Below are 21,211 nucleotides of genomic sequence, written 5' to 3' on the forward strand. Positions count from 1 at the left end.
AGATTCACCACCACAAATGTGTTCAGACAATTAAGAAATATATGCATTGAATCACGTGTGTAAGATTTTGTGTTGCTTTTTTTTCATGTTGCGTGATGGGTTCACGTCACCTCTACATCCACTAGAGGTGCTATAATTTACCCCGATCTTTAATTACACTGTGTAAACATTTGTATTTTATTTTTGTTTCTGCGTAGTAAGTGTTATTTCCTAATTGCTTATGCCTCAAAAGTACATAAAATGGCTATTATTCCCCAAAAACGTTGCTTTTGTTACCAGGACAGTGATATTTTTTTCCAGAACATTCCAGATAAATTCAGTGCTGAGTAAATTTGGTGTAACTTCTAGAACATTCTAGAAATTTCCAGTAATATAAATAGTAGTATAAATACAGGGGCCTTAGGCCCACCAGTTCAGTTTAGTTCCAGCTGTACAAGTGGATACATATCTGTATTTTTCTGAGATTGCATTAAGAGGCTGCAAGCATCCGGTAGACACATTTTGCCAATTTATCAAGACAAGATCGAACGCCTTGAAGTATGAGTATGGCTAGGAGGTCATCGGAGATTTCAAAATGGTGGCATTCCTGATGGGTCTCCAAAGTGGTTTTACCAAGTTTCCCTGCTATCTTTGCCTTTGGGACAGCAGGGACACAAAGGCACACTACAACAGGCAGGACTGGCCACAACGGACCGAGTTCTCTGTGGGTAGGAACACCGTCAAGTGGGAGCCACTGGTGGACCCCCGGAAGGTGCTGATGCCACCACCGCATATAAAATTGGGCTTTATGAAACAATTTGTCAGAACTGTAATAAGGGGTCGGTAGCCTTCAAGTACCTTCAAGACTTCTTCCCTAAGCTGTCTTAGACAAAGGACAAAGCCGGTGTCTTCGTCGGACCACAGATAAAGGAGATCCTGGAGTGCAATTAATTCCCCAAGAAGCTCACTAGTAAGGACTTGGAACAGCTTTGTCGCAGTGGTTCGTGGCTTCCTGGACAATCACAAGGTCGAAAACTATGTGGAGCTGGTTGAGACTCGAGTGAAGAACTACGGCACAATGGGCTGTAGGATGTCCCTCAAAGTCCATATCCTTGATGCTCATCCTGATAAATTCAAAGAGAACATGGGAGCGTACTCGGAGGAGCAAGGCGAGCGCTTCCACCAGGATATACTGGACTTTGAACGCCGCTATCAAGGACAGTATAATGAGAATATGATGGGAGACTACATTTCGGGGCTGATTCGTGAAAGCGATTTACAGTATAATAGTAAATCTCGAAAAACTACTCACTTCTAAATTTTTTGTAGTAATTTTTGTATTACTTCAGTATAAATAATGTAAATTTTGATTCATATGTTTTTTTTTCTGACTTAATGTGAAAGAAAAGACACAAATTCGCCTGTTTTCTCATTGAAAATAGGTACATTTCAACTATCACTGTCCTGGTCACAAAATCAAAGTTTGTGGGGAATAAGCCTTTTTCTATACTTTTTAGGCATAGGAAATTACGAAATAACACTTACTACCCAGGAACAAAAATTGTTACATAGTGTTACAATCTACTCTTGAATTGAATCCTGGCTCTGAATCGTGATAAATCAACTCACCAGGGAGTGAAGAATTACAGAATGCAATGTATATTAAATACATTAGCATAAAAAACCATCAATCAAGTACATAAACATACTTCTCACATATTGGGTTTTCAGACATTATAAAATGTAGTTCTCTCGACTGTTAATATCCTACAAAATGTCAAGTATCGGCTGTGCCATCCATTCGAAGACTTCTTCGCTCAGGGCCCACTCAACCGGATTGCGCCACCATGTGCTCAGGCAATCGCTCACTGCAGTGTGCATCCCGGCTAAGTGCACCGCCATCCCCAGTGTCTTTCCGTCTTTGAACTCAAGACCAGGACCGCCGGGACCAAGGCTGAACCTGGAAGCCTTTTAAGACGCTAGTTGTAAGGTCCAGATCCTCTAGGCTTTGGCCTGTCGAGGCTGGATCCTCTAGACAAAGTGCTCAGATCGAGGCCACACCCCTGAGGCTAAGCACAAGCTCTGAGAAATATCATCGAGGCCAAGCATTGGCCTCGAGCCCGGAAAAGAATTTCCTCAACTCTACAATAAGGCCACAGTGGCAACTTAGCAAGAGCGGTGCTATCATAGTGAGCTACAACTCTCTTCCCTGTTATCCTTTTGCTGCAATTATTCAAGGGATAGGCAATATTGCGAGTAGTTTCAAGGCAATCTTCTTCTTTCATGGCAAAATTAAGTTAGCAATGTTGGACTACATGAAAACATCCAGGGATACATTTGCCAAATGAATGCCCTTGAGGAATATGGACTCCATCAGCCTCAAATGCAATTCCTGCTGAGCACAATGGCTCAGCCATACCCTGGTCCGGATATTACCCCAGGTCCAGAGTCCACTGCGTCAGCAGACATCACTACATCTGCCTCATTCTGCATGGTGCACTCGGAGCCAATTCTACTGCCGCCACCAGATAACACAGAGTAACCAGTCCATCCATGGCTGATGTCCGGTTCCGGAAAAGTAAAGCACGCAACCTCCACCTATGGCAAGGCTCCAACCAGTCCATCAGATAAATTTTCTCCAATTGTTTACAGATCAGGAAGTACAGTATCTTCAGCTGTGTAGTCAACAATGGGCAACCATGAGGTCTCCAGGGCTGGAGTTCCTGGATAGAGAACCCTGACACGGTACTCCAACCAACTCCTGTAGGAGTTTCTTCCTGGAAGCCCTAACAACATCATGGGGAAATTCCTACCGTCAGTTCAGCTTCCGAATCATAAGACAGATTAAATCTCTCCTGAGCCAACAATGGGAAGGGCGACCTCTTTCAATTGTTCTTACCAGGTAATATTACAGCTCTAACTTTCATTTGTTCTCTAATCTATGGGTTCCTTTTCCTCTATATGTAATTCTAAGCATGTACCGCTCCATTCATCTTTGTGCACCTTTCAGTTGATGTTCCATTTTTTCTGCCAGTGTCCCTGATCTGAACGATAAATCAAAGCTGGTGATATGCACGGATTAACACTTTCCTCGTGCTTTTCAATGCTTTGTTCCGTTTTTAAAATGGAACTTGCTCCCATTCACTTTATTTTATTACAGGCATTATAATCCCAGGCCGACTTCAATAACCGTCCATTCTACCCGGTTCTCTATTTATATCCCTCTGATAGATACCTTCAATTCTTTAGTCAACTTGTTTTACATTAAGTTTGTTCACATTTGTCCTGAGCCATGCTTTGCAAGACTTGTTTTTAAGTTTGAACTTCTCCTGTAGTTAATTCTCTTTGTACAGTGTCGTCAGCAAATCAGACACCGTTAACATGTTATGTCAGCAACATCTGAGTTCGTTAACATTTTCTCCATTCATATTCACGCCTTCATTTTTCGAATCAATTGGATTTGGAAAAGTCTAATTCATTTTAAATACCATTTGTGCCTGTTATTTGTCGAACATGAAAAGCCATTGGACTCAGTGGAGTTTAATGCAGTCATCCAAGCGTTCATGAAGCGCGGGTAAAATGAAATAAAAATTGGAAATAATACAACACATTGATAAATATTGAACCGCTACATTGATATTACATGAATATAGTAGCAATATACGTATTGGGAATAGGACAAGGTTACATTTTTTAGCCAACGCTGTTCACAGTGACATCAACAAGGTTAGAAAACTGAAAAATTAAATACAGGTGCGGTCATTGTGGTGGGCGTGTATACTTTCAAAAATGTCAGTTTTCACAACTTTTTGACAATACCTGTATGACGTCAAATAAGTATTTTCAAAACTCGTGGTGAAGCCAACAATCACAGCATTAAAATGTCACCATATTTTGTGTTATATCTGTACAGTGAAAGCACACCACAGCCTCATTATAAATGAAATCGTTTGGGCATTAAACTGTCATATACTTTTCGTTAAAAAAGCGGCCCTCATTTGAAGAATCATGGTTATCTTTAGGCCAACAGTTTTACAGTTTATCTTTAGCCAGTAAATAAATAAACATGGATCCACATTGGCCCATTCTTGGCCAGTTGTGGTCAATGTTGCTGTTTATATTGATCCTTTTTAATTGCTTGATTTCCAAGAGGTCACAACCATCCAGCTATTACTTTATTCTGGCAGATGTAAAATATTTGTCGAATTATCCTATGTTTGCATTATGAATATTACAGCACCATGAATACTGGCATCATCTTCAAAAATCAGTGGATGGTCATGATTCACGTAATAACGATTCACGTAATTTAAGGCCTCGACACAGAGGCGTGGTTTCTCTGCGTGCCTATGTTTGTCTCTCTCTATGTATCTCTGTGATATCTGTCTGCTTATATGTCTGTCTATATGTCTCTGGTTCTGTGTTTTATCTCTCTCTCAAATTTAGCATTCTCAGGAAGAACGTAATCAACCAGGTAGAGTGTTGACTGTTATGTTATCCGACTCTCTGTTGTATTACATTACATTTCTAAGTATACTAGATTTGTGTTTCTATTTCATTTATACCTGATGATGATTGCTTGTTTTGCAATCGAAACGTCGTATGCTAGTATTTAATTTATACGTGACTTTACCGAAAGAACCAAATGAGTACATATGGGGATCCTAATCATTGTGAAAGGTGGTTACAATTAAGCCTGGTGACACCCAGAATAAATAACACATTTAATATTGGCTGCAACTGCAGAGTAATTATGACTTCTGCAGGTAGATTAATGATGCAACACCAAAGCAATACCGTGACACACACGAGTGTCATTTATAAGAAAACGGGATGACTGATAGTGTCTGCAGACGGTGAGCAGTGAAGTGGACTTTGAACCCGAGCGTTCAAATTAACGGATGCCACAGGACGACCAACCCAGCTATGACAATATCAAACAGAAGGAACACATTTCCAGCACATGCACGGTATCCATCTCAGCAAAGATAAAATCAGACACTGTCAGAAATTACTCGGCATATATCACTCGCTGTGTTTTTTTTGTCCAAATCCCAACTCTCCTACCTCACTCCTTCGCCCCCTCCCCCTCGCCTCGCCTCTCTCACCGTTGTCTTTCACCTGCAGTCACAAAAGGCCATTGCAGCCATGATGGCATTTGGATATTCAAAACGCACTTGGCCAAGGTCCTATGACTCCCCCTGCCTCTGTGCACACCTCTCCGTGTCTTTCTGTCCCCCCCAGTCCGGCTTTTTCTCTTCCTGTCCGTGTCTACATGTATGCTTGTCCTCCGCTGCATGTTTAAATATCTGTGCCCTTCTACACAAGCGTGTCCTTGTGCTGCTGCTGCTTTCAGTACGCGTGATCCTCCATCTCACTACCTCCGCCCCTCTCTACCTGTGTGCCTCTCTCCCCCCCACCCCACCCCGCGTCGCTCCAGCCAACAATCTCATTCCAAAACGGCATCCCTCTCCTCCCATTTAAAATTTTCACGCACGTCTTTTCCAACAGAAGTACTGTAGTATACCACCATCATCATCATCACGACTACACAGACGCACGCAGACACACAATCCGCCGCGTTCACTCACAGAATTCGAAGCGGGCTGGAGCCAAAAACAAGGCAGACGAGAGAAAGCGGCCCGGTAACGCTCGCTCAGGATCGCACGCACGCTCGGGGGTCACTCGGCAAAGCGCCACAGGAGGGCTCCGCCTCCAGGCACAACCCTCTCCGTGGCCCACCACCACATCTCTCCCCACCCAGCCCCAAACCACCACCACCACTTTAACATTTCTTAACTAGATAAACTCCCCCCCTCCCCTGGCCCTACCCACTCCCCCGAAGCCTTTCTCCCTCTCTGCTAATCCTCTCCTCCATCGTTTCTTTTCTTTCGCAGACACAATGTGCGTGTGGCTGGGCAGCCAGGGCACAGATTCCCACCAACACCAAACGCTCAGCGCAGTTCAATGGAAGGGAGGGTTTGGTGGAAGCTGGCGGAGTTTGGAAGCACCGTGCGCGTATGTGCAGCGTGTATTGTGTTCGTGGCGTATGTGATTACACGGATGTGTGTGCGCGTTGCGTGTCTGTGCACGTGTGCGTGTGTTGACATGCTAGTGGGGTAGAGCCGGTGGTGCATCTACCGGTCATCTCAAGTCGGTCAACTCATGGCACCTGCCTGGGTCTGTTCCAGAGACCTGTCAGCAGCGAGCCTTCGACACCCCCACTCTGGCCTCGAAGTGCACCTGGCCTGGCACAGGCGCCGTGAAGACGCCACCGTGGCGAATGGCGGGTGTTGGTATGTGTGTGAATGCACCTTTGTACATACGCGTGCTGAACAAAGTGTGGGAGAGTGACAGCGTTGCGGTGAGCCAAGTTCGTTTCCCGCTCACGGCCAACGCCAGTGACGATGACCTAAACCGGTTCTGGGCCTCCCCGAGGTCGACTCGGCCTCAAATGAGTACCTGGTGCCGTGTGTAAACATCATCGCTCGGGAGACAAATACGCGCGGGCGTGGTGCTTGGCCAGGTACCGCCTGGTGAGCCATGCCGGTATTCGTCATCATAGGTGCTCGCTCACAGCACTTGCCCAAAAAGTCTGTTAAGGCTATACAGGGGTTCTTTGTCTTGTGTTGAATAATGGAAAGGGCCGGGGATGTGGAACAGGGTGGGAGGGAAAGTCGGAGGGGGGGGGGTAATGGAGGAATGGTGAAGGGACAGGAACGTAGGAGGAAGTGGTAAGAGAGAGAGAGAGGGCAGGCGACGGGAGGTGTAGGAGGAATGGAAGATGGTGCAAGGACATGTGGAGGAAGGGGGAGTTTGTGAGCGCGCACGCACTCACGCCTGAACACGCGCTCTTTCAGAACTCTGCACCTTGCCCACCTGAGCATTGTGTTGCACCACCCCCACGACCACCACCACCACCACCCAACCGCGCACACTCCCCGTGTGACCCATCTCGCCCTACACCGCGCCCTACGCCCACAGAGCGGCGTTGTCACGGCGATCTCCGTCTGGTTCGTTAGCGAAACCGCGACACCATTGGGCCACGGAGCACGCGGTGGATGGGGCTCATCTGTCAGGTTAGGGTGGCACGCGGCTCAGATTACGAACATATTTTATTCACTTGGCTGCTAGCTTTCTTGGGTTTTAAAGACTTACGATGTTTCCATGGAAGATCCTGGGTCCACTCCCCCCTCTCCCCCCCCACCTTTAACATAAATTAAAAACCTATTTTGCCAGTATCAATACAACAGGTGTTAAGATGTTAAATCACCAAACTGAAACCTTTTGCAAGGAATCATGTCTGCATTGACCACATTTGTTTCCGCTAAGGGCAAAACCTTTGGGCATAAATGGCAGCAGCAGGCAAAGATGGAAACATTCTACTGATGAGCCTGAATCAGGATGAAACCAGGATACAGTTGCCAAGTAGTCCAAAAATAACAACAGCCGTGCCATTAGCTCCCCGATCTGGTTGTCAGCATGGGCCATGTGCAGGATATACGCTGGAATGTTGCGTTCATTTTGCCATGCAAAGCATGATGGGGCTTCCTGTTCTGCTTTTTATCGTGCTTTGTAGTCTAATCAAATATTTGCCGTGACCCACATAAACCGTCAGGGCAAGTACTGTTAGAGAACGCATAATAAGTAGGTGTACACACTGCACTGCAGCAGGTAACTTGTTAAAGACTTAATAAACCTAGGAAAGTCCCAAGTCAAGTTAAGGTAAAAATAAAATCCCACGGGGGAGGAGGGGAGGGGTCTTTTCACGTGGCGATTAACCCAACCCAGGTCAAAGTAACTGTCGTTCAGTTAATCATTAACTGTTCTGCACATATGCTCACAGACTACAGTACCTGTACTTGAACCTAAACTAATGGCAAGTACACGCGCGCGTACACGCAATCAGACAAACTCAAGACAGCCACAGCCGTGACTGTAACCAAGGGGCCGTCCATAAATGACGTCACGCGATTTTGGACGATTTTTCACCCCCCCCCCCCCTCGTCACACGGCGTCACAAAAAGTCAGACCCCCCATCCCTCATATATGACGTCACAAAGGCTCTGCCCCCCCCCCCAAAAGAAGATAAAACATGCTTCAAATCGCTTTAAACTATTGTCATTGTAGTGCGTATTTAATGTGCCGCTGCACTCTGATGTTGTAGGAGAAAACATTTATTAAAAAGTCTATTTAATTAAGTAAAACGTGTTGTCTATATGTAAAGTTGCGCATTTTGATGTGACGTCACATTTCAACCCCCCCCCCCCCTTGTCACACATCGTCACAAATGTCTGCCCCCCCCCTCCCCTAGGTGCGTGACGTCATTTATGGACGGCCCCCAACGACAGGGTTTGCACACCCAGAGCGCACCTCTAGCGTGGAGTCAGTGGATATTTTCAAGGCTTATTTTGTACAAACATCCGGCTTCGGGGTTACGTTAACCACATACAGCCACGGACATGACTCCACGTCCAACCCTCCGGCGTCGCCACGCTTGTCAAGAGGGTGGGGTGAGGGGTGCGACAATCAAAATATCACTAATTCCTCACCACCACCACAATAATTATTATAATTCTAGACGAGGGGTATTATAATATCCTCACCATCATCACTACCACATTAATACCATCACCAATACTGAAAACTAATTTCTTTAAAACTGCTTTTTGTGTTTAGTTTGTTGTCGTTCCCCCACACACCCGATTGACATGGTTGGCTCTGTAGGGTCCGGGCACACATGTACGTGTGTTGAACTTCTTTCGCACCATACGTAACCAACCGTGCTAAACGGAGCAAATTTGGCAACATCACGATAATCATTACCAACTATCATCGCCATTATGAGTATGGTATTACTACCATAAACGTGACTTGGCTATAAGCATTTACAAGTGTGGGTGGGGGGCTGAGTGTTTAGCAGGGGGTGGTGGGGTCCCAGGCCGCCCCCTCCTCGACATGCGAGGGGGCCGCCCACGTTGTACGTGTTGCTACAGAGGCACTGGTGTGCAACAAAAGAAAAGCTGTCACACAGCAAGCGCGGCAGAATAACTTAAACGTGAACAAAGGTAATCGAGCACTTTGATGGACAGACTATGAACCCCTTTGGTGGACTTTGCTGTAAGTTATGGGTGGGGAACGTCCGGCCCGCGGGCCGTATAAGGCCCGCGAAATCATTTGGGTCTGGCCCTGCCAAGGCAACCACAGGCGGGACTTGAAATTCAAGAAATCTAGGAGCAAACCTGGAAAAGCAGTTGCGAGTAGCAACATCGATAATTGTTTTTTTAGAGTCATGTTTTTTGTTTGCATTATGACTGCAGGTATTGTGGTCTATGCAAACATGACTCCTTGTAAAAAAAAGTGTCAGTTTTGTTGCCAGATAGAAGGGTAAAAAACCAATTATCATATTTTTTACTGGCAAAAATAGGTTCCAATGGAGTAGCAAAATCATCAATACCAGCTAACATCACACGCCTCACCAAAGAGAAGCAGTTCCAGCCATCACATTAGGGGTGAGTTAATTAAATGTTTGACCAAATATAACAGGCTAATTTTTAAGTTGATAATTTTGTATGGCCCGCGAATGATGTTATAAATATCCAAATGGCCGTTGGCAGAAAAAAAGTTCCCTCACCCCTTCTGTAAGTGACGAGGAAGGTCCTGGCAAATTTTTGAGATAAAATTTAAGTGCCGGGTTATACTGCAATGACTTCTATAATTATATCACAGAACTTGCACAAGTGCTGTAAAATGTAGTCAATTCCCACACTCCATCTCCTTCAAACTCCTGCAGCCGTATGGATCTGACATGATATAGGACACGTCAGAAGCAGAGAATGAATGTGCTTTACGCTAAGAGAGAAAAATCAATTACCACCAACTTGAGATTTAGTAAAAAAAACGGGGGTGAAATGTCTAGACTGCTGCCAAATGTTGTTTCTTTTAAGTAGGAATTACATTTATTTTTTTCTAAGCTCTAAAATATTGCTAATTATAAAACATTTTCAAACACGAAACTATATAGTGATTAAGTAAAAAATAAAATTGTGTTTTTGTGGATGGGGATGTGTGTGCATGTGATTGAGGGTTTTTTTTTGTTCTGGCTGAGTTCATGCATTAACACACGTGGATCTCTAACGAGACCATATACATCATAATACACAATCATATAGAAATATACATCAACATATGATGTATATATAGATCTCCAGATGACTGCAGGGAGGAGTGGTGGCACCGCGGTTCGTGTCATGTGCGTTTAACCAGGCGACCGCGGTTAACATCAGTGGCAAGTGCCATCTAAACCGGTCCTGGGCCCAACCTTTCACCAATTCAAACTGTGCAGTGTCATGAAGTATGGTCAGACAACCCCCATGACTGAAATGGCATGTGGCCCTCATCCAGCAGCAGATTGACCAAAGGAGCTGAACATTATTGTCATTTGCACGCTCTGAACCACGCGTGTTGATGTATGTACACGTCATGCAAATTACATGCAAATGACACAACATCACATTAGGCTCAGGCGGCGAACACAACTGTAGTACCAATGAACCATACAAAAATATATGAAGCCATACAAAGGGAGTGGAATAAGAGATGCTTGAATCAACACCATGACCCAAAATCATGACAATTCATCGAATCGCTGTGTAGGAACGTACGAACAAACCGGGCGGGCGGGATAATTGTCTCGTGTGCATGCAGTGTGCGTGCAGTGTGCGTGCACAGTCTGGTACCGCGTGCCGACATTCAGGCTGAAGGTCAGGAGCACACGGCAGCCGTTAATGACACCAAGAGGCTCTGTAACCGCGACGCCGTCACTCACGGAGGCGCACACGTTTCACTCAACTTCTCGCATCCAACCTCAAGGGTCAGCGGACAATTGGACGTGGGGAGCTCAGGTCAACCGTTTCTGCATTTAGTGCAGTTAGCCAACAAAGCAAATGCACATAAACACAAAACAGCGGTGGAGCTTTTGCCACGGTTGTTAGCACACGGTACAGTGAACCCAGGTTCGCCTAAGTTCAATTTATGGCCATGGCCAACAACCGTAGAGAGTGAAACCTGAACAGGCCCTTATGAGGCCACCCTTCACCAACCTACAGAGACCAAAACACCTTCACAATCAACACGACGCGAGGCTTTCATCCAGCAGAGGATTGACAAAGGGTTGGGAACTATTACTTTATTTTGCTAATGCTGGATAGTCCTATTCAAACAGCGAGTATGCCTGTTACTTACTGAGGAGTCAGAAATGTCTTCTTACCCATTTCATCATTGGCTGAACAAGCCACTTTATTCGGCTATTATCCATTTACGTTTTCCAATGAGCCTATAATTGCTGGCTTTTACCACCACTTCAACAAAAGTTGGGGATGCTTATCTTCGCAGTGGCTCCTCCTCTCGTGTAAAACGAGATTTTAAAACGAAGTCGCTATTATTGCGCCGCGAGATAACTCCACTAACTACTTGTGCACAGTGCATCATGAAGATAATATCATGTCTGTGGATAGCACTGGTTTTCATGTTCAAAGTTACGTCACTCACTGTTCCCTGCAGTTCTTTCACACTAGCCTCCACACACACATCTGTTGGAAAGCATATCAACCACGTGCATCAAACACAGCAAACGAATGAGTGTTGGCCACAACATCGACTACCTTGTGTACTCTTTCGCTCCACGTGGTGCTTTAATGAGCACAATGATGGATGTGTGCTCTTGTAGGCTTCCTTTTAAACAAACTTTATTGAAATTTTAAATGTGAAACTTGGAACCAATAAACAAATAACTTTACCAGCCAAGTGAGAGTGTCAGAGGCTTTCTATTACAGCACTGGCAAATATTGTCACACTGTACCTTTATTTGTAAAGGCAAGATGACATAAGTGTAATTACTTTGTTTGTGTCTACCCACGACCCTTAACTGTCCGTCTTCATATAAACTGAATTTACATTTACCGATATACCCTTTGATTTCATTTCTTCATTTCTTATTATCCATACTGTTTAACGTCCACCTCTTATATGAGAAATGCAGGATATAGTAATGCTTGGCAGAAATTACCAATCAGCTACAGGAATCAAACTTTTGAAATCGAGCCAATTGGCTTGCATGGCAAGTGCACTTAAATCTTGTCTCTGCAGGAATTTGATTGCGATTCAATATGCAATCATCGCAATTCTGTTAAAGGACAAACACAATTTAAACAATGTATTCACCGGCAAAGTACAAAAGAGCTGCCATAAAAAAAACGAATACACGCAACTATACAATCATATTCTGCATATGTTGTATGGGACACTGAGAAAAGCAAACAGGCTACGGTTATGCAAGCACATGTTATAAGTGCTGTGAATCTAGCCCGTGCCGCAGACCGAGATGCTTGTCAATAGCTTAATGGGACCGTAATACATTATGGTGCGATGGCGTTGCAATCTACATAATTGCTCTTACGACTCCGACTCTGCTAGCGACATGGGAGAGCTCAGAGAGGACATTAAAGTCACATGCGGGTATTATTCGCAGACGCTCCCCTGATTCTTTTGACATTTATTGCACCAGGCCTGTTGCAGATTCTGATTATAATGCCCATGGAAAAGAATGGGCACACAGACAAAGATACCCTATGTAGGCTCAACAGACTTTTTGGGCAAGTGCTGTTAGCGAGCACCTATGAGGGCGGGCATGGCACACGAGGGGGGTGGGCGGCCAGCACCATGCCTGGCCACCTTTGTCTCCCAAGTGATGGTGTTTACACACTGTACCAGGTACTCATTAAGGCTGAGTCGACCTCCAGGAGCGGTTCAGATAATTGTCACTGGTGTTGGCTGCGAGTGGAAATCGAACGCGGGTTCGCCGGGTTCGGAGTGCAGCGCGCTCACCGCTCCACACACATATACAAGACAAAGATCCCCCTTATGGGCTTAACAGACTGGAGGGGCAAGTGCTGTTTGCGAGCATCGATGAAGGCCCGCAGGGCACACGAGGGGGTGGGGTGGCCAGCACCCCGCCCGGCCGCCTTTGTCTCCCCAGTGGCGATGTTTACACACCGCACTCATTTGAGGCTGAGTCGACCTAGGGGAGGACCAGAACCAGTGCAGATAATCGTCACTGGTGTTGGCCACGAGTGGGAATCGAACCTGGGTCGCCGGGTTCGTAGCGTGCTAACCACCGCACTACCGCTCCACACACGTATAGACCTCCGATTAGCACGGCTGGCTACGTACGGTGCAGAAGAACGTCACATTCATACAAGCACGCACACACGAACAAATGTAGGTACACGAACGTGTCCAAACACATGCATGCACACACACAGACAATAATCACTGTGGGTCGGGTAATGTTATCAAAGAAAAGACTTAGATTTGAAGTTTTCGTGACTGCAAGGATCCATACGTAGATGGGAAAAATAATAATAATAAAAATAATAAAATGAAAATAACTAAATTTAGTTATTTTCAAAATAAAAATAATAAAATGAAAATAACTAAATTTGGTTATTTTCAACTAAGTGTAGATATTTTCATTTTGTTATTTTTATTTTTCATCTACGTGACTTTAGCGAAAGAACCAAAGAAAAGAGACCTGCTTAAAAATCCAGACAAGACACCCTTGGAAGAGGCTGGTAGCCGGCCACACCGAACAGTGATAAACATCCCCCATATAGCGCATATAGGCTGTTGGGGCAAGTGCTGTGAGTGAGAGCCTATTCGGCACACACCAAACGCACGCCATGCACATGCATATACGAGGATGTGCTGTTAATCACCGCATGCACACTTGCAGACACAACGGTGAATATAAACAGAACACGTAATTCATCACAGCGCATCCATTCCACATGGCGAGAGACTGTAACAAAGTAATTTACAGAACAGCAATTTAATTTAAACTAACAAATTACAATTTCCGCATTAAGTTATGTTTATGCTTCTTGAATAAGCCCCATCCATCCTGCCCATGTTGACATGTCAGCCTATGCTGCCCACCATTGACCATTCTGCCAAATTATTGCATTTTCATTGAATAAGCACACAGATGTACATGCAAATGAAGTAGATAAAAACGTCGTATCATATGAAATGGATTACAGTTACAGAAAATAAAATGTAAAAACATTAACCCGTAAAAACTAAAGTTTTTCACTCTAAATCCTTTATATGCGTGGTGGCTAGAGTCCTCTCGTCCTCTGGCTTGAGATGGCTGCCACCTATGGGTCAGATGATTGTCTGCCAGCATTAAGCAATTGGTAATTAAATATTTAAAACATTTTCCCTAAACAGTGTAAAATTTTGGAAAAAAATTTGCACGAAAATTTATTGTCACGCACAACGGGTCTGTGTGCAAAATGTCAGCTCAATTGGATCACGGGAAGTGGGTTAAAAAACGACCGAAAGATTTGCACGGTCGTAAGCAAGCAAGCAAGCACGCAAGCAAGCAAGCAAGCAAACTTAATATAAAGAATTTAAAAAGACGACAAATACATAAAGACAAAAATCGTCATAGTGCATGTGAAAAATCAGCAAGTGGTAACATTGTAGAAATAATCACAGATTTTTATATTGACTAAAACAAACGAACAAGGGCTTGTACGTGGTGTACAAGCTGCCTATGGTTTGGAGTTTTTTTTTATTGTATCCTTTAACACAAAACAGGTGTATAGGCATACATATGAACCCTGTGTTTTTATGGATGGGTAATGTACAATCGTCAAAAAGAATATAATAATTTACACAGCCTCACGCTTTCCAAATTGTTTTTCGAAATCACCACACAAGGGTGTTTTTCCCTGTTAGAAGACAACGGAGCACCGCATGCTTCTGCAGGCCTAGGTGGTTTTGATTCTGCTAAAGCCTTGCCCCAGTCGGAAGTCTTGTGTTTATATTCTTTGCAAGCCTTGTGTGCATAATTTGCGATGGTAGGTGTTTGGCAGGATTCGCATATTCAATGAATCTGGCATGGGGTGCGATGGGAATGCTCCTGGTGTTTGTCGCTTATACATTCATCAACAAACGTAACCCTTAAACTTACATAAAACTTGGATAAATACACAAACAAACCCATAGTAATGTGATTCTTTTAAACTCACGCTCACATAGCCATATAAGTAGGTATTTATTTTTGTAGGTTTAGCGTGTACTATTATAAACTCCATTGTGAAGTTCAACTGAAGAGAGGCTCTCAAGAGCATTAACGTTTGCTACAAATGTACACACAAGTAAACACGTACACAATCTAATTAAAGACAAAGATCCCCCGTATGGCCTTAGACTATTAGGGTAAGTGCTGTTAGCATACACACACACACACGTACATATCTGCAAACACAACACACACACACAAAACATGTCAACTATAAGCACGTGGTGTCACAAATATGAATGAAGAAACACACAAACACTTCCCTGTTAGCCTCATTTTAGGAAATTAGATCAAACGCTGTTAAGTGAGCATCTGTTATGGCCATCGAGGTGCACAATGGCATTTGATGGGATCAGCACCACAGACATACCCAAATATTACGTGCGTGCATAAGCATAAACACACCTGCTTGACTTTTCTCTCTACAAAGGAATTGTTTTTAAAGTGTCCACCCTTACTCAACGACAAATCCCACCCCACATAGATGCCGCGCGTGTCTCGTCCAAAGGTTTTTAGGAGCTGTGGATTATAAACACCACCTTCCAACGCACAGTTTCAAGTCACTAGTATCGCCTTGCAAGAGCATAATTAACTTTACACCACAAATTGAATAAAGACAGTCAATCTGAAAGCAAAACAATACATTTCTTTTTGTGTTCTCAGTTATCTAACCTATATTTTGCAACCTAACTTTTTGGAAAATATAGCATTGGTGATAATGAAATACCCATGGAGTGCTGCAGACCCAATTTACAGGGACAAACCAATTTACACATTGGTCATGAAGTTTTCAGTCGTGTGCTGTTGGGATCCTATGGTAGACACAATTAAATATAAATGTTTAGAGCGAGTCATTTTATACAACATTATAAGTGAGACAACATCAGGTTTGTGCTGTTAGGTGGCATGGGATGCCATTTAGAGTGTTCCTTCACTTTGGACCATTCCTTACAATCATGTCCCAGTAAAGTAGAAGGGCGATGGCTACACTTTAGTAAAGGGTAACAAGTATAACCCGTAAAAACAAAGTTTTTCACTATAAATCCTTTATATGCGTGGCGGCTAGAGTCCTCTCGTCCTCTGGCTTGAGATGGCTGCCACCTATGGGTCAGATGATTGCATTGCACCATTAAGCAATTGGTAATTAAATATAATATTTTTGTCCTAAAAAGTGTAAAATTTTGGAAATATTTTTTCACGAACATTAATTGTCACGAACAACGAGTTTGTGTGGAAAATGTCAGCTCGATTGGATCACGGGAAGTGGGTTAAAAAACGACCGAAAGATTTGCACGGTCGTAAGCAAGCAAGCGAACTTAATATAAAGGATTTAAAAAGTACAGACCCTGCAACTGTTGGAAGAAGGTCCTCCACTAGAGGAAGCTCTAAAGAAGTCCCTCCCACAGGATATTGGGCCTCCTCTTCCCTCCAACTTGCCAGGTTCCTTGCAAGAGGTGGGAGTGGGTACACTTGACCCCACCACACGTGACGACCTGCTACTGATCGAGGAGCCTGCGGTGCATCCATATAAACTGCCAGGTGCACAGACGCAGGGAGATTTAAGAAGCTCGCCCCCCCATTGTTGCAACTGCCATGCCCAGGAAATCGAACCGGTGACCTGTGGGTCGAGCAATGTGCTGGCCCGTCACACCACGGCAGCATGCCACCACAATTTTTGACGAGACATTCATACCCACGTGGTCCTATTCTGCCAAGTGAACATTAAGCAAGTGGACATAAAGCATGCGCAAAATTACATTAACCCCACTCATCAACGAATATAATGTAATCTGCTTCTGCTCAATAACAGCATATCTGGAAAAGTCATATTTTCCCCACAGGGCTATTTCACAAAATCTGGGTCTTACACGACCAGACATTCCTATTATTATTTTATGCACCTCTGCGGGCCCATCATTTATTTTACACAGACGCAGGTGAGAGCCCACTGAAAAAAGTGTTTTCAAGAGAGACCCTGGGTGACTCGACGGGAAATGGAATTAATTGTGTGAATTGTGAACTGCAGGGTTATTTTTCGTTTCGCTGTGCGATTTCGGCTTCGGCACCAATGCACGGTGGATTACGCTCGCAAGAAATGTTACAGCAGCCGTTTTACAGCAGATGGTGAACTTTGATCATTCTCTACCGTACTATTATTGCATATGTATTCAAGCTTGTATAACTATAAAAATTGGCTAAGTGTCAAGTACGCTAACCACAGAATTTCCCTGCTCACAATATGCAGCATTAGTACGTTTAAAAGGAGCTTTGAAATACATGCAAAAGTCATAACGTCAGACAAAATAATAGCAAACAAAATTTCTGAAAAATAAATTGGTCTTATTGGTTCTTTCGGTAAAGTCACGTAGAAGGGAAATAATAAAATAATAAAAATAAAACATAATAAAATAATATAATAACATTATTATATAATATAATAAAATAATAATATAATATAAAGAACCAATAAGATGAATCCCTTCAGTCACGAAAGCTTTAAATCGAAAAATAAATTGGCGTCAATTTCATTCAAAGTGAAATTCCCAGTCCTCCCGTTCTCAACCACTCCCTCTTTCCACTGATAAATCTCTCCACAACGCAGCGTACTCGAACACACAGTGGGGAGGGGGAGGGAGAGATACAGTGCCGGAAAAAGCTGAAAACGCAAAGTCGCTTTGGCGCAAGAGCAGACACGTGGGGGATGCTGAGAAGTGCAGATGCTTTCATCCTAAGAAACAGGCCGTGCCGCATTGCTAGGACGTTGACTTCAGAGCCGCAGAGAGCCGAGCTCACATGTGGCGTACAAACTTAGCAAGGTGCGAACATTTCGATTTCAAGCTTTCGTGACTGCAGGGATTCATCTTCTTGGTTCTTTCGGTAAAGTCACGTAGAAGGGAAATAATAAAATAATAAAAAATTAAACATAATAAAATAATTCTCACGACGTTTCGGCCACAACGCAAGCAGCCGTCCTCAGGTGAAGAACAGGTATGACCTAATTCGGAATTACTTTATTATGTTTTATTTTAATTATTTTATTATTTCCCTTCTACGTGACTTTACCGAAAGAACCAAGAAGAAGGTGCGAACACTTTAGGCCAATAGTTATGAAAACCACAAACAGTGATAACAGCTTGTTGCTGCAATACCTAAACCCGAGGCAAGCAGCGATTCGCCCGAACTCCAGACCGCCCCTGCAATGTGAGGAATAGTTGTGATTCAGGGTCACGATTCAATGACAAAATGCGATTACTTTGGTGTCCTGTTTGTACAGTGCTATTTGTTTTGCCTTTGTTTGTTCTGTCTCATTGTTCCATTAGCCTTGAGGTAACATTTGCACACAATTTGCATACTTATTTGCATAAACAATAAACAACCTATTATATTATTTACACGGACAATCCTATGCATGTGTTATTGAGCATACTAACACAATTGAATGAACGGTAACTTGTTTAATACATCTACACATTTTTTTTTTACGAACAACACCATCGTGAAGCTAAATATTTACTCCAGGCGGTTTCTTCCGGACTAAAAACCCTTCTGGGTTCAGGGTGAAAGGCGTCCAGCCCAAGCGAGCCTTGACGAATGGACGATTTAGGCATTGCAATCTACGAACTCGCAGTCGTTTAGCTTGCCACGCAATGTTTCACCACATCTGCACAAATTGGCAGATGGTGAACTCCCGCTCAGCAACAATGCCCCTGCAGCGTATTGTCATTGGGCAGAGAAGAGGGGGGACGAGAGACTCCACACCCAGAGGCAAACGTGCACAACGCTGGGGCCACCCAAACAGCGTTTAATATGATTTGGCCCGCACGTATTGTTTTAATTATGGCTATTTCGGGTTTTATAGGCGCTGCGCTGTACTTTTTCTAGCCTTCCTTTAAGGCTTTTAGTTACGCATGCAGCGTCTACACCTGTACATACAGAACGCAAGGAATGCAACTTTTCTCTGTACATGTACGAGCTTGCGCACGTGCAAAGCGATGTTTTTGTTGGTGCAAACGCACTTTGAAAGGAGCAGCACGCGATGGGTTTTGAGTGAGCGACGTCTGCCAGTGTGTGTGGGAGTGTGTGTGTGTGGGAGTGTGTGTGTGGGAGTTTGTGGGAGTGTGTGTGTGTGGGAGTGTGTGGGTGTGGTAGCGTGTGTGTGGGAGTGTGTGTGTGGGTGTGTGAGAGTGTGTGTGTGTGTGGGGAGCGGTGGTGTAGCGGTTAGCGCGCTGCGCTATGAACCTGGCGACCCGGGTTCGATTCCCGCTCACGGCTAACACCAGTGACGATTATCTGAACCGGTCCTGGGCCTCCCCTAGGTCAACTCAGCCTTAAATGAGTACCTGGTGCGGTGTGTAAACATCGCCACTGGGGAGACAAAGGCGGTCGGGCGTGGTGCTGGCCACCCACCCCCTCGTGTACCGTTCCGGCCTTCATAGGTGCTCGCTAACAGCACTTGCCCCTACAGTCTGTTAAGGCTATACGGGGGATCTTTGTGTGTGTGTGGGAGTGTGTGGGAGTGTGTGTGTGTGGGAGCGTGTGTGTGGGAGCGTGTGTGTGGGAGCGTGTGTGTGGGAGTGTGTGTGTGTGTGTGTGTGGGAGTGTGTGTGTGTGTGTGTGGGAGTGTGTGTGTGTGTGTGGGGAGTGTGTGTGTGTGGGAGTGTGTGTGTGTGGGAGTGTGTGTGTGTGTGGGAGTGTGGTGTGTGTGGGAGTGTGTGTGTGTGGGAGTGAGTGTGTGTGGGAGTGAGTGTGTGTGGGAGTGTGTGTGTGTGGGAGTGAGTGTGTGGGAGTGTGTGTGTGGGAGTGAGTGTGTGGAGCGTGTGGGAGCGTGTGGGAGCGTGTGTGTGGGAGCGTGTGTGTGGGTGTGAGAGTGTGTGTGTGTGTGGGAGTGTGTGTGTGTGTGGGAGTGTGTGTGTGTGTGTGGGAGTGTGTGTGTGTGGGAGTGTGTGTGTGTGGGAGTGTGTGTGTGTGTGGGAGTGTGTGTGTGTGGGAGTGTGTGTGTGTGGGAGTGTGTGTGTGTGTGGGAGTGTGTGTGTGTGGGAGTGTGTGTGTGTGGGAGTGTGTGTGTGTGGGAGTGTGTGTGTGTGGGAGCGCGTGTGAATTTCCTCAAGCAAGCGTGACTGCACTGCACAGATCTAACCGAATGCAGCTGAAATCCCTCCACAGTTCGCAAACACCGACAGAATTCTAAAAATGTTGAGCGGCGGACAATATTAAGAACCTCGGTGCGATCTTACAAATGTTATCTGTAAAATTATAAGTGTGGGTGTTATGTTGTGCATTGCAGCCTACAAACATTCGATACAACTTCTCCAAGGCGTTCACATTCCACATTGCATCCATAATGGTATTACTAAATATGGATAATTACTGTAGAAAGCAGTTTGAGCTAAAATTATAAAGCTATATAAAGATTCCCTGTATATCCTCTAAGACTCTGATAGGGGCAAGTGCTGTTCGCAAGCACCTATGAAGGCAATCGGCACGGCACACTAGGGGATGGAGTGGCTAGATCCACGCCCGGCCACCTTTGTCTCCCCCGGTGCTGATGTTTTACACAGGCACCAGGTACTCATTTAAGGCTGAGTCGACCTAGGCGAGGCCCAGGAACCGGTTCAAATATTCGCCACAGTCATTGGTCGTGAGCGAAAATCGAACACAGGTCGCCTGGTTAATAGCATAGCGCGTGCTGACCACTTCGCCCCATTCTCCCCCACTAAAACTTTACGAACACACTTGGTAGTGTGAAGGCTGTAATCATACTAGCCTCATCCCCCTAAAAACGACGTGGCCGCCGCCATGGCGGTGGCGACACGCGTCACGTCGAGATTTGAAGCGCTCGCCAACTTATTGGCCGCGAACCGTTTCCAATGTGTCGTCGCTGTGCCATTGAAGTTCATTCGATCTTTTTTGTTAAAAACGAACCAACTTCAGTGCAAAAAGGTTAATGGTGCCAACATTGCAAAAGCTCAGTTAAACACACTAGAGAAACTCAAATTCTTCAGTAACACTGCCTTAAAAGAAGAAAATATAAAAGGTAACGTTTCGGACAAAGGTCCTTCTTCATAGCATGTCCATGAGTATATT

General features: G+C 44.6%; 1 protein-coding gene and 1 long non-coding RNA gene across 4 annotated transcripts in view; one reads left to right on the forward strand and one right to left on the reverse strand.

Moving 5' to 3' along the window:
• Positions 1 to 21,211, reverse strand: part of LOC133357994 (catenin delta-2-like) — a 291,019-nt gene that overhangs the window by 229,996 nt on the left and 39,812 nt on the right. The gene's annotated exons all lie outside the window — the stretch shown is intronic.
• LOC133358257 (uncharacterized) lies at positions 5,488 to 9,096 on the forward strand. Its single transcript, XR_009757042.1, has 4 exons — positions 5,488 to 5,624; positions 5,877 to 5,997; positions 6,171 to 6,275; positions 8,294 to 9,096. It is a non-coding gene; the product is annotated as an uncharacterized LOC133358257 (long non-coding RNA).

Source organism: Lethenteron reissneri, chromosome 7 (assembly GCF_015708825.2).
Source record: "Lethenteron reissneri isolate LAM-NWPU_2019-01 chromosome 7, ASM1570882v1, whole genome shotgun sequence".
NCBI lineage: Eukaryota > Metazoa > Chordata > Hyperoartia > Petromyzontiformes > Petromyzontidae > Lethenteron > Lethenteron reissneri.